The sequence below is a fragment of the Phyllobates terribilis genome, unplaced genomic scaffold (genome assembly GCF_046119375.1).
Source record: "Phyllobates terribilis strain yellow unplaced genomic scaffold, ASM4611937v1 Scaffold_251__1_contigs__length_2838608, whole genome shotgun sequence".
In the NCBI taxonomy this organism is placed as follows: domain Eukaryota; kingdom Metazoa; phylum Chordata; class Amphibia; order Anura; family Dendrobatidae; genus Phyllobates; species Phyllobates terribilis.
The window spans coordinates 2,736,957-2,749,447 of NW_027363011.1; the positions used below are offsets into that span (position 1 = coordinate 2,736,957).

At 45.1% G+C, this 12,491-nt stretch overlaps 1 long non-coding RNA gene across 1 annotated transcript; it reads right to left on the reverse strand.

Moving 5' to 3' along the window:
* Window positions 1-107: 107 nt before the first annotated feature.
* On the reverse strand, window positions 108-12,252 carry LOC141218941 (uncharacterized). Its single transcript, XR_012287583.1, has 3 exons — window positions 12,169-12,252; window positions 8,622-8,733; window positions 108-311 (listed from the first exon to the last, which is right to left on the reverse strand). It is a non-coding gene; the product is annotated as an uncharacterized lncRNA (long non-coding RNA).
* Between the last annotated feature and the right edge of the window lie 239 nt (window positions 12,253-12,491).

Consider the following 12,491-nt stretch of genomic DNA (forward strand, 5'->3'; position numbering starts at 1 on the left):
TCACTAGAGGTTTTCTTCACTACTGTGTAATCCTGGTTATGAAGAGACACATTAATAAATCTCCCTCCAGACATTTCCAGAGTCCTCACCTCTCCAGTTCTGTCCATCTGTTATTCCCATAGATAAGAATGATGTAATGTGACGTCATCAGAATCTCTCACCTCTCCAGTAAGACGGAAGAGGATCTCTAGGGTGAGGTGTAATATCCTCTCCGCCATCTTGTCTCTGTCCATATCCATCTTTGATGGGTAAATCGGGAAAATTCTCTTATATAGAAGATCTTCAGTGAGAGGATCTGATATTGTAGAGACCTGAATGAGAAGAAGATGAGCCAATGTAACATAACAATCCTGTGTAATAATACAATTACTGGAGATAATAAGGGAAACATATGAGGAGATTTATTATTTTACAGTATTTAGTTTTATTCTTTACATCTAGTAATAAAACCTATATATTTTAGCCCACAAACAATAAGTACTTTCTTCCTCGGAGTCTCCAGCTGAATACGTTTCTCATAAACTCATCTTCCATGACGCTAATTATCATTTTATTTACAGACACTGGAATCGGCATTAGTAATACTGCAAGAGATATTCATTACACGCGACATGAGAAATAACTACTTCATGAGGAGGACGACATATTCATCTTCTACTACGGCTCTAGAAACATATTGGGCCAGAGTCCGTCACTGACTACATCACCACCGACCGTCTATATGAATGTTTCCCGTCTTCCCCGGACTGTAATCTTCTATCACGTTAGATCTCATGTCTGATTCACATACAGAAGTTTGGGACATTTATAAAAGCTTTTTTCTTTCCACAAACACCTCGGACAGAAATTATTTGATACCAAAGTCTCCATATACAGTGTATTATGGGGTTTATTTCTGGCCTTAGGCTTTCCTATATTACAAGAGAAACGGCAGAAAAAAAGCAGATATTAAAATGCTTCAAAAGAAAACTGGCAACAAAAATTCTTGTAAAAAGAAAAAAACATGCAAAAGCATGAGACATATTTTCTTATTTTTTAATACGTTAAATACAAAAAAAATTAACTCGTTTGAGCACCAGAACATAGATGTACACTGCAGATGCAGCTGCAACACAAAGCCTGGCAGTTTAACCACTTGCTGCTGTCAAAAGCAAACATGGCATCTAAGAAGGTTTGGCAGAGTTATTCTGAATGCTTTTCCTCCTCCAAGGTTTTGATAAAATGGGGCTGCCTAGTTACTATGATATATAAATGCCTAATAATGGTGTCTGGCCCTGCAATGTACTAAATTCTATCAGGCCGGGCCAGAGGCAGCGTCCAATAAGTTACCTTTTAATGCCCCCTACATATTAGACTAAAGGTCATATTAGACTAAAGAAAGCACTATATTTTTTTTTGGGGGGGGGGGGGGGTTTAGACTATATAATGTATTTGGGGGCCTCCTGACAGATGATGTCAGGGCAGAGATAAATCTGGCATCATGAATTTCAGAGGTTAATCAGTTATTGTTCTTCCTGTAGATAATCCTCCGCTAGAGGAGTCTGGAGGTGACTCTCTCATACAGACCACAGGAAAGCTGGAATATTTGTGTGTATGGGGGGAGTCAGGAGAGATAGCCGGCTGCCAAATGACCGATCAGTCAACAATTATCTCATGTGTATAGGGCCGTTAGTATTACACTGACAGGCAGTGATAATACACGGCACTACAGTAGTACAGAGCATCACCGGAGCAATCAGAGGCTTGTATGTTGTATGATCGCACTAATGAGAGCTGTTTAAAAAAGGTTTAACGTAAAAAAAATATCACAGTTTTAGCAACAAGAAATATCCGTCACTATAGGGAAACCAGACACACTGCACAATGTTAGTTAAGTCACGTCCATAACAACTTTACTATACTCTATTATCCTATAGACATCCTACACACAGTGGAGTAGACTGAAATCACAGATCCCAATATAAAACATAAATATAACTATATAACGCAGACCAGATGGTATGGAGATGAATGAGGGAAACCAAAGTCTGAAAATAAACTTTTCTTTACTTTACAAGAACTTGATATACATCAGATGGCAGGCACAACATTTCATGGATGGTTCTTTTGCATTATGCAGAGTCAAGAACTTTCCGCTTATATTTGGCGGTACATAACTTTTGTTACAGGCTACAACAGTCCAAAAAATCATTATAGGTAGGTCCATCATCCTCTATGGGGACCATATGGGTGCCCTCTACTCCCAGTTGATTTGTCAGTACCTCACTGGCTGAGGTATATCGGTACGACTCCTCACTGGTACTCACAAACTACATTCAATACCTCCTTGCTGTGGCTTTTCATCTTCAGTTCTTCGTGGGAGAACTCATGTCCCAGTTTGGTAACACTGTAACTTCCTCTCTAGTATAGACAATTGTTTGCTTAAATGTTAGCCTAAGATAGGGAATCTGTTCTTAACTTATTCCCCTTTAACCCCTTAACGACCCAGGGCGTATTATTACACCCCGGGTCATCACACCCGGATCAGTGAGGGCTCCGGCACTGAGCCCGCACTGAACCGAGCACATGTCAGCTGGTTATTACAGCTGACATGTGCCCGCAACAGCCGCGGGTGGAATCGCGATCCACCTGCGGCTGTTAACATGTTAAATGCCGCTGTCAATCTCTGATCGCGGGTCACCGATGGGTGGTCATGACAACCCTGGGTCTGCAGCAGACCCCAGTGGTGGTCATGCACTGATCGCTATGAGCGCCACCTAGTGGTCAGCACTCATAGTACAGGAGCATTTCTGCTGCATACAGGGGATCTATTCGTCCCCTGTATGTAGCAGAGGAGATCGGACAGTTGCAGCTTGTAGAAGCAAGCAAAAAGTGTAAAAAAAAAAAAAAAAAAAAAAGTTTTTAAAAATATAAAAAAAATGAAAAAAATATAAAAGTTTAAATCACCCCCCTTTTGCCCCATTCAAAGTAAAATAATAAAAAATACACATATTTGGTATCGCCGCGTTCAGAATCACCCGATCTATCAATATAAAAAAAGAATTAATCCGATCGGTAAACGGTGTAATGAGAAAAAAATTTCTAAACGCCAGAACTACGTTTTTTGGGTCGCCGCAACATTGCAATAAAATGAAATAACGGGCGATCAAAACATCGGATCTACCCCAAAATGGTATCAATAAAAACATCAGATTGGTGCGCAAAAAATAAGCCCTCACTCAGCCCCAGATCCTGAAAAATGGAGATGCTACGGGTCTCGGAAAATGGTGCCATTTTTTTTTTAGCAAACTTTGGATTTTTTTTTCACCATTTAAATAAAAAAGAACCTATACATGTTTGTTGTCTACGAACTCATAACACCTGGCGAATAATAATGGCAGGTCAGTTTTAGCATTCAGTGAACGTGGTAAAAAAAAAATCAAAAAAAAAAAAATCTGTGGTACTGCACTTTTTTTTGCAATTTCACCGCACTTGGAATTTTTTTTCCCGTTTTCCAGTACAGGATATGGTAAAACCAGTGATGGCGTTTAAAAGTACAACTCGTCCCGCAAAAAATAAGCTCTCACATAGCCATATTGACCAAAAAATAAAAACGCTATGGCTCTGGTAACAAGGGGAGCAAAAAACAAAAATGCAAAAACGGAAAATCCCAAGGTCGAGAAGGGGTTAATTTCATTTCCATTCCGCTGACAACCCCACTATCATCATGGGTGACTTCATCATCCCCACTGATACTTCCCTCACAGCTGCCTCTAAGCTTCTATCTCTCACTTCCTCTTTCGGCCTCGCTCAATGGTCCTCCGCAGCCACTCACAAAGATGTCCACACACTGGACCTCATCTTCTCCCTTCTCTGTTCTGTATCTAACATCTCTAACTCACCTCTCCCTCTTTCTGACCACAACCTACTTACATTATCTTCCCTCTCCTCTCTAGGTCCACAATCCCCACTCCACAAACCTGCACACCCTCGCAGAAATCTTATGCTCCTTGATCTACATTCACTTTCTGAGTCCCTTCTCCCTCTTTCAAATGTAAGTTTGAATCCTTACACAATGCAGATGCTGCTGCCGCTTTATATAACACCACATTATCTACAGCTCTCGAAGCGGCTGCCCCTCTCACACATACCAAAGCTCGTAAAATTAACAGGCAACCCTTGCACACCAGAGAGACTAGACCAGAGTTGCTGATCGGAGATGAAAAAGATCCCACATCAAAGAGGCACTTCAACGCATTCAAACTATCCCTCACTACTTTCAAGTCCACATTCCCTGCAGAAAAGCAAACATACTTCTCATCTCTCATATCCTCCCAGTCTCACAACCCTAAACAAATATTCAACACTATAAATTCTCTCCTCCGTCCCCAAGCACGTCCTCCCTCTCCACCCATCTTAGCTGAAGACTTTGCCTCATTCTTCAAGCAGAAGATTGATAACATTAGAGAAAGCTTTGGCCAACAACCCTCACAGCACCCGTTGCCTTCCCACCTCATCCCAAATCTCACAACAGAATTTACTCCAACCCTAACCCATTTCTTCAACCTATCACTAACAACTGGTGTCTTCCCCTCATACTTTAAACATGCCTCAATCACACCCCTCCCCAAAAAGCCCTCTGATGACCCATCCTCTCTGTCTAGCTATCGCCTCATATTTCTTCTCCTATATGCCTCAAAAAATTACTGGAACAACATGTCCATCATGAACTGTCCTTCCACCTCTCCTCCTGCTCCCTCTTCAACCGCTTTCAATCTGGCTTCCGACTACACCATTCCACTGAAACTGCCCTGACTAAAGTCACCAATGACCTACTAGCCACCAAATCCAAGCGACACTATTCTGTCCTCTGCTTTTGACATGGTGGACCATTCCCTATTACTACAGATTCTCTCATCACTTGGCATCACAGACTTGGCCGTATCTTGGATTTCATTATACCTAACTGATTGGACATTCAGAGTCTCACACACCACCTCTTCACCTCGGCCCCTATGTGTCGGTGTCCCGGAAGGTTCATGCCTAAAGCTCCTGCTCTTCTCCATTTACACCTTTGGCCTAGGACAGCTTGTAGAATCCCACAGATTTCAGTATCACCTCTATGCTGATGATACACAGATCTACCTCTCTGGACCCAATATCACCTCCCTACTAACCAGAATCTCACAATGTCTGTCCACTATTTCATACTTCTGCTCTGCTAGAATTCTAAAACTTAACATGGACAAAACAGAATTTATCATCTATCCCCCATCTCACTCAACTCCCTCAACAGACCTATCTGTTAAAGTAAATGACTGCTCACTCTCCACAGTTCCACAGACTCGCTGCCTCGGGGTAACCCTGTACTCTGATCTCCCCTTCAAGCCACATATCCAAGCCCTTTCCACTTCCTGCCGACTCCAACTCAAAAATATTTCCCGGATCCGTACTTTTTTTTATAGAAACTATTCACTAAACAGTCCATAATTGACTGACCCTTTCTGAAAGTTATTGTGGGAGTAGATCCCACAGCACCCTCAGGTCCAAGTCAACCACAGGTATATCCCAGTGTTATCTGAGGATATTAAAGATATGGTCACTCTGATTGGCGTAAGTTCCTATTACTTGTGTTATCCCATCCTTTTCTTGATCTCTTGGTTAGGTATGGAGTGTCTCTCTCTCCTGTTTTTCTGCAAATGATCATGCGGAATCCAAAATGTACTGTGGATATCTTTTTTCCCTGAATCTGGTATTCATGTCTATTGCCTGCATATTAAAATCTGTGACATTAGAACAGTTCCTTCTCAGCCTTAAAAACTGTCCCTTTTGCATTCTTTTTTTTTTTTTTTTTTTTTTTTTTTTTTTAGGGGGGATGGGGTGGTGGCTAACCCACTTGAATAGATTATTAGTGCTTTGTAGGTTTATGTTTCTAGGGTCCCATCCCGTTCTTTCTTGATTAGTATATCGAGGAACTGGTAATAATTAAACTTGGATATAAATCTAAAGCCCACTCTATTGATGTTGAGTTCCTTGACAAATTCAAGAAATTGTTCACTCGTCCTTGACTAGATGACAAAAATGTCATCAATATATCTATCTATACCATACCCCAATATATGGATGTCACCACTTATTATTCTCAATGATATTGTGGTTTCCTTTCACCAGTTACGCGCGCCATGGCAAATTTTGGTCATGCCCCTGGCCACACCCCAATCCACGCCCATTTACAATCCCCCCCCCCCCCCGTAGAAAGAGTTGTCAGAGGGGCGTTGGTAGTGAGGAGCCTGAGACTGTAGGGTGTAGACCCAAATCCGGGACTGTCCACTGTATCTGGGACAGAGATAAGCAGATGGATTCCTGGGTCTCTGGTCCAGAGTCCAGGTCAGTGCCACCTGGTGGGTCGATGAGAGGCCATGAGTCTTATCTTTCGGGGCAGCGCGACGTCATCTGTGTGTCTGCAGATGTCCGCACCAAACTACACAAGAACAATTTTCTTCCCCTTATTTGATGCGTTTTGGTGCAGATGTGAAGCCGTGTTTTTAAGGTGCTTTCTATAGGACAGAAAAGCTTTGATTTTGAACATAACGAAGTATCTGCATTTTTTAGGCTCCACATAGAAGCGTTTGAAGAGCGAGATGAGTGAGTGTGTATTGTTAGCACGCTTGGTATTAATCTTAGTGCCGTCACACACATGCAGCGGCTCAAACATAGATGCCAAACACGCTGAAAATACTCTGCAAGCACCAGAGCGTGCTTGCCGAAAGGGTTAACAATACACCCTCATCACTACTCTGCGGTTTTGGTGCATTTTCTCTATATGCTTCTTCTGAAAAAAACGGATGAAGAAAAAAAACTCAGCTGCGTTTTTAAGCGCAGAATCAAAGCTTTTCTGTACTATTAAAAAGCGTTAAAAACTCTGCTTCATATCCGCCCCAAAATCACATCAAATAAGCAGGAAAACGCATAATAGAAACGCAGCAAACACACAATAGTCAGAGAAGATTTTTATTGCGCCATTTACCGATCCCCATAAATAATCTGATCGCTGTGTTCTGCAGGTCGTTACGATTACAGGGACACCAAATATGTCCATGTTATGTGCGGATTTGTGATGTTCATTATTTTTTACAAAACTCATTAAAAATTACAATTTTTATTTAATTATCAAGTGTTTTTCTATATTATTTTTAAGAAATTTTATAGGATGAAAAAAATCTCGGGCAGGTGCGGTCACAGGAGAATGAAGAGGCGTGTACAATGTGAGTATAGAAATCCATTCATTCTGCTGTGTCTGTAATGTTTTGAGGTTGAGGGTTCAAAACCAGGGACTCTCAGAAAAAACATAATTTGTAATAGCTCATAAATTTACCACTTTTCATTTATAGGACCAAAATAATCATTTTCTTCTGCTCAGTATACAGGCACCATAAAAATACTGCTATACACAATGTATTTCTATGGAATTATATGAGCTGCTTCTGGATGCATTGACTGCACTGTAAAGTCAAGTTAACTAAATCCTCCTATGTTCACCATTTGGAGCTGTAGCTCAATGGTTAGATCTTCAGCCTCTGGATACTGAGTTCCTGGTTGGAGTCGCGGGCAGGTGTGGTCACAGGAGAATGAAGAGGCATCTACTGAGTAATATAATTTAACTTATTCACTGACACCCTCCCCCCATACCCCCACTGAGCAGGAGGAGCTACAGCCCAACATCGGAGCGGTGAGTATAAGAAGCCGGGAGAACAGCTGAGCCGTGACGGGACAGTCCCGCAGGAGAACAGCTGAGCCGTGACGGGACAGTCCCGCAGGAGAACAGCTGAGCCGTGACGGGACAGTCCCGCAGGAGAACAGCTGAGCCGTGACGGGACAGTCCCGCAGGAGAACAGCTGAGCCGTGACGGGACAGTCCCGCAGGAGAACAGCTGAGCCGTGACGGGACAGTCCCGCAGGAGAACAGCTGAGCCGTGACGGGACAGTCCCGCAGGAGAACAGCTGAGCCGTGACGGGACAGTCCCGCAGGAGAACAGCTGAGCCGTGACGGGACAGTCCCGCAGGAGAACAGCTGAGCCGTGACGGGACAGTCCCGCAGGAGAACAGCTGAGCCGTGACGGGACAGTCCCGCAGGAGAACAGCTGAGCCGTGACGGGACAGTCCCGCAGGAGAACAGCTGAGCCGTGACGGGACAGTCCCGCAGGAGAACAGCTGAGCCGTGACGGGACAGTCCCGCAGGAGAACAGCTGAGCCGTGACGGGACAGTCCCGCAGGAGAACAGCTGAGCCGTGACGGGACAGTCCCGCAGGAGAACAGCTGAGCCGTGACGGGACAGTTCCGCAGGAGAACAGCTGAGCCGTGACGGGACAGTCCCGCAGGAGAACAGCTGAGCCGTGACGGGACAGTCCCGCAGGAGAACAGCTGAGCCGTGACGGGACAGTCCCGCAGGAGAACAGCTGAGCCGTGACGGGACAGTCCCGCAGGAGAACAGCTGAGCCGTGACGGGACAGTCCCGCAGGAGAACAGCTGAGCCATGACGGGACAGTCCCGCAGAATTCAGGACGGTTGGGAGCAGAGTAAGGCCTGCTCCCCTACATGCTGGAGGAACAAAAAAATAAAAAACAATATATCCAGCTCACTCACTATTTCTGATGAAGTCCATCGGTAGTGCCCGAGCTGAAAGCTTGTATCAGCCACAAGTAATTAGAGCAAAAAGAGGCAGGTGAATAATCCAGCACCATTCACGTGGAAATATCTGAAAAATAAATAAAAACAACCTTTAATCCAAATGAAATTGCAATTCTAGGAGTAAGAACTTTATTGGTTCAAAACGAGTCAGTTGAATGCATCTGAATCAGCGCTTGTTTTAAGAACATGAATTTTTAATCCATTTGGAATAAAGGTTGTTTCTATATACATGCTTGAGGGTCTACATGTAGGGGAGCAGGCAGAGGGAAAACTATTTTCCAGAGATATTATTCCAACTGCAGGACTTCAGACGGAACATTATACTGTGGGGGGCATCATACATCCTGCATAAGGGGCATAATGGGGGCATTACACTGTGTGGGGATATCATACATTCTGCATAAGGGGCATAATGGGGGCATCATACATCCTGCATAAGGGGCATAATGAGGGCATTACACTGTGTGGGGATATCATACATTCTGCATAAGGGGCATAATGGGGGCATTACACTGTGTAAGGGAATCATACATCCTGCATAAGGGGCATAATGGGGGCATTACACTGTGGGGGGCATCATACATACTGCATAAGGGGCATAATGGGGGCATTACACTGTGTGGGGGCATCATACATCCTGCATAAGGGGCATAATGGGGGCATTACACTGTGTGAGGGAATCATACATACTGCATAAGGGGCATAATGGGTGCATAACACTGTGTGAGGGAATCATACATACTGCATAAGGGGCATAATGGGGGCATTACACTGTGTGGGGGCATCATACATCCTGCATAAGGGGCATAATGGGGGCATTACACTGTGTGAGGGAATCATACATACTGCATAAGGGGCATAATGGGTGCATAACACTGTGTGGGGGCATCATACATCCTGCATAAGGGGCATAATGGGGGCATTACACTGTGTGGGGACATCATACATACTGCATAAGGGGCATAATGGGGGCATTACACTGTGTGGGGGCATCATACATCCTGCATAAGGGGCATAATGGGGGAATTACACTGTGTGGGGACATCATACATCCTGCATTAGGGGCATAATGGGGGCATTACACTGTGTGGGGACATCATACATCCTGCATAAGGGGCATAATGGGGGAATTACACTGTGTGGGGGCATCATACATCCTGCATAAGGGGCATAATGGGGGAATTACACTGTGTGGGGGCATCATACGTACTGTATAAGGGGGGCATCACACTGTGTGGGGACATCATACATACTACATAAGGGGCATAATTGGGGCATTACACTGTGTGTGGGGCATCATACATACTACATAAGGGGCATAATGGGGCATTACACTGTGTGGGGGCATCATACATCCTGCATAAGGGGTATAATGGGGGCATTACACTGAGGGGGCAGCATATATACTGCATAAGGGGCATTACACTGTGTGAGGGCATCATACATCCTGCATAAGGGGTATAATGGGGGCATTACACTGAGGGGGCAGCATATATACTGCATAAGGGGCATTACACTGTGTGGAGGCATCATACATACTACATAAGGGGCATAATGGGGACATTACACTGTGTGGGGCATCATACATCCTGCATAAGGAGCATAATGGGGGCATTACACTGTGTGGGGGCATCATACATACTACATAAGGGGCATAATGGGGTCATTACACTGTGTGGGGGCATCATACATACTACATAAGGGACATAATGGGGGCATTACACTGTGTGGGGGCATCATACATTGTGCATAAGGGGCAATACACTGTGTGGGGGCATCATATATACTACATAAGAGGCATAATGGGGGCATTACACTGTGTGGGGCATCATACATACTGCATAAGGGGCATAATGGGGGCATTACACTGTGTGCGGCATCATACATACTACATAAGGGGCATAATAGGGGCATTACACTGTGTGGGGGGCATCATACATCCTGTATAAGAGGCATAATGGGGGCATTACACTGTGTGGGGGCATCATACATACTACATAAGAGGCATAATGGGGGCATTACACTGTGTGGGGGCATCATACATACAACATAAGGGGCATAATGGGGCATTATACTGTGGGGGCATCATACATCCTGTATAAGGGGCATAATAGGGGCATTACACTGTGTGGGGGCCTCATACATACTGTATAAGGGGCATAATGGGGCATTACACTGTGTGGGGGCATCATACATACTGAAAAAGAAGCATAATGGGGGCATTACACTGTGTGGGGGCATCATACATACTGCATAAGGGGCATAATGGGGGCATTAAACTGTGTGGGGCATCATACATCCTGCATAAGGGGCATAATGGGGCATTACACTGTGTGGGGGCATCATACATACTGCATAAGGGGCATAATGGGGGCATTAAACTGTGTGGGAGCATCATACATACTGCATAAGGGGCATAACGGGGGCATTACACTGTGTGGGGGGCATCATACAGACTGCATAAGGGGCATTACACTGTGTGGGGGCATCATACATACCACATAAGGGGCATAATGGGGGCATTACACTGTGTGGGGCATCATACATACTGCATAGGTGGCATAATGGGTTCATTACACTGTGGGGCATCATACATACTGCATAGGGGGCATAATGGGGGCATTACACTGGGGGCATCATACATTCAGCATAAGGGGCATAATGAGGGCATTACACTGTGTGGGGCATCATACATCCTGTATAAGGGGCATAATGGGGGCATCATACATACTGCATAAGGGGCATAATGAGGGCATTGCACTGTGTGGGGGGCATCATACATCCTGTATAAGGGGCATAATGGGGGCATTACACTGTGTGGAGGCATCATACATACTGCATAAGGGGCATAATGGGGGCATTACACTGTGTGGAGGCATCATACATACTGCATAAGGGGCATAATGGGGGCATTACACTGTGTGGGGGGCATCATACATCCTGTATAAGGGGCATAATGGGGGCATTACACTGTGGGGGCATCATACATACTGCATAAGGGGCATAATGGGGGCATTACACTGTGTGGGGGCATCATACATACTGCATAAGGGGCATAATGGGGGCATTACACTGTGGGGGGCATCATATATACTGCATAAGGGGCATAATGGGGGCATTACACTGTGGGGGCATCATACATACTGCATAATGGGGGCATTACACTGTGTGGGGGCATCATACATACTGCATAAGGGGCATAATGGGGGCATTACACTGTGTGGGGGGCATCATACATCCTGCATAAGGGGCATAATGGGGGCATTACACTGTGTGGGGCATCATACATCCTGCATAAGGGGCATAATGGGAGCATTACACTGTGGGGTCAGTAAAGGGGTCCTGTACTATGAGAACAATACGTTTCCTCCTTCCTGTCTCCATAGTTGGGTCTTATGTATCTATTACAGGAAACAGAACAAAAACCTTATGATTCTTATAAAGAGTCTCCGTGCTGAAGGGGTTAATGCCCCCTGCGCCCAGTAATGGGGTCTCCACATACCTCCACCTGCAGAGCCGCCACCACATATATGGCTGCTCTGTGCGCACAGGAGCTGTGATGAGGTCACAGGAGGGGAGGAGTCAGGGGTCACATGATCAGGGGCCTCAGTGGATGCAGGACTCTGCTGTGCTGGTTGTCATGGTGCTGGATGAGCTGAAGTTTATGTGTGGGGTCAGGAGGGGTTTACAGTGTGGATGTAGCGGAGCCGCGTGTGTACGAGGTGTACGGAGCAGAGCCGCGCGTGTACGAGGTGTACGGAGCAGAGCCGCGTGTGTACGAGGTGTACGGAGCGGAGCCGCGTGTGTACGAGGTGTACGGAGCAG